This window comes from Octopus bimaculoides, chromosome 1, assembly GCF_001194135.2.
Source record: "Octopus bimaculoides isolate UCB-OBI-ISO-001 chromosome 1, ASM119413v2, whole genome shotgun sequence".
Classification (NCBI taxonomy): domain Eukaryota; kingdom Metazoa; phylum Mollusca; class Cephalopoda; order Octopoda; family Octopodidae; genus Octopus; species Octopus bimaculoides.
This window is the reverse complement of record NC_068981.1, coordinates 156,776,593-156,778,988: the sequence shown is the minus strand read 5'-3', so window position 1 is coordinate 156,778,988 and position 2,396 is coordinate 156,776,593.

The window sequence follows — 2,396 nt, the reverse complement described above, 5'->3', positions numbered from 1 at the left end:
TTTCACCTTCACCACATCAGCAAAATGTTTTACTTAAATACTTTTTCTATTCGGAGAACAGAAAAAAGTCGCAGGGAGCAAGATTTGGCGAATAGGGGAAGGTAGGTAAACTGGACCATGCCATTTTTGGCAAAAGCTGTCTCACACTCAAGTCGGTGTGCGCAGGCGCATTGTCTTAATGAAACCATCACTCTTCACTTTGCCACAGGCCGGGATGTTTTCGTCTCATCGCGTCTCGTAAACGCTTCGAAACTGCTTAGTAAGATATGTCTGGTTAGCAGTTTGACCAGGAAGAACAAATTATGTGTGGACAATTCCTCTCGCATCGATGAAGCAAATGAGCATCGTTTTGACATTGGACTTTACTTGACGCGTTTTGGGGTGGCGTGGTGACATTGAATGCTTCCGCTGACATGATTGCTGCTTCGTTTCTGGGTCGTAGCCGTAGCACCAGTTTTCGTCACCAGTGCTGGCCTTCAGAAAAAGGTCCAGATCAACTTCCAGCTGTTCTTTCAGTTCACAACAAGCATTCAGTCATGACTGCTTTTGATCTGCCGTGAGTAAGTGAGGCACAAATTTTACTGCGACTCTTTTCATTCGCAATTTCTTGCTCAAAATTCGTTGGCAGGACTCCAGAATGCACCAGTCATATCATCAAGTTCGTCACTTGTTCGACGACGGTCCTCCAAGTTCATGAATTTCCGTGATGTTTTCATTGGTTCGCGAGGTCGACGGTCGCCCTGAACGAGGTTGGTCTTCAGGTGACCATCCCTAAAGCATGAAAACCACTCGTAAACTTCTGTTTTGCTCATGGCAGCGTCCTTGTAAGCTGTCTGAAGAAAACAGAAAACACTATTTCACGAAAGTACGCTGTTCCTTCGTTTTAGCCATCACAAAAATCGACGAGCATGAGGGAAGTACTGCAAAACAAAAACGCACCACGTGGCAGTACAATTACACTTGACGATGTCAGTTAGCAAACTGATGCCAGAGGATCGTATCAAGAGGCTTGAGATGAACAATCTTCTATGTATTATGCCGGATACATGAGGTGTTAGTTTCGGTATGTTGAATCTTTTGTTTATTTTTATGTATCTTGACCATACTATACTGACGAGCAGAAGTTATATATTGTTATAATAACCTCGAAATCGTTCGATATATAATTCAGTCTGTTTTTAAGAGGCAAACTTTTGAGAGTTGCATTTCCTCGCGTTCGGTAAAAATGTGTTTATTATGGTAGTTTGACCTTAGCAGTCCCTCATAGCGTGAGGCATTATTCTATAGTAATGCCCTTATATAAATATAAATAAATATATCCTAGGGAATAAATGATGGTGTTTTTTTCCCCTTATGAGGTTTTTTTCACGCTAGCTACTTGATAAATTCTTGTAAAAGATTTTATCCTATTATTGAATACATGTATATATATACATATATATATGGTGTCTGTGGACTCGTGAGTGTTCTGATACTGCATTCCTTGTCTCGCCCGTATGTAGTTCCTCGCAATTCGGGCATTTAAAGCAATAGATCAAATTTCTATTTTTGCAGTTCATATTTGCATTTGCGAAAATCTTCATTTTTTTGTTCTAATGGATCTACCAGTGTGCATGTATTGACACGTTCCACATCTATTATCATTACACTTGGATACTGTGAATGTTTTATCCTGTTTGCTCATGTTGAATTTTGACTTTGTTAATAGTTTCTTTAGGTTGTGTGGTTGCCTTTTGCTTAAGATAAGTGTTTGATAAGTTATTACATTTTTTTCTGGGACGTCGGAGCACGTTTCTTCGTAACTTCATTGTTAGTTGGTTTAAAGCCACTTTGCTTCGTTATCCACTTCTACAGCTGCCTTAGCTCTTTCCTCAATCCTGCCATCTGACTAGGGTCGTTCTGCTTGTTACTTTTGCTTTCCTTCACACCAAAAGTATCTTGGCATGCCTGATATACCACTTGCGTCATGGTTCTTATCTTCATGGTAGCATCGCCTTTCAGAATATTATGTTTAAGATGACGTTCACTGTCCTGTTTGTGTTACCAATTTTGACCCTCTGCAAAATCCCAAATTTTATTTAATTTGCTTTGCGGGAGTAACTGTTTTATCGAAAGCACATATTGTTGTTAACAACAATATGCTCGAAATACGAAATTAGAAAAACAGCCAAAAAACTTATGCGTGGTCGTTCTTTGTGCTGTTTGTCTTGTTTTCCATCTGTGTCTTTCGTTGTTCGAAAAAATAGTTCATATTCCATGTACTCGTACTTCGTATGTTTTTGATGTACACGTTTCGTGACGTCTTATGGCCACATATGCATATGTATATACGTATAGATGTAAGTATGTACATTTATATGTACATTTATATGTATGTATATATGCATATATATATA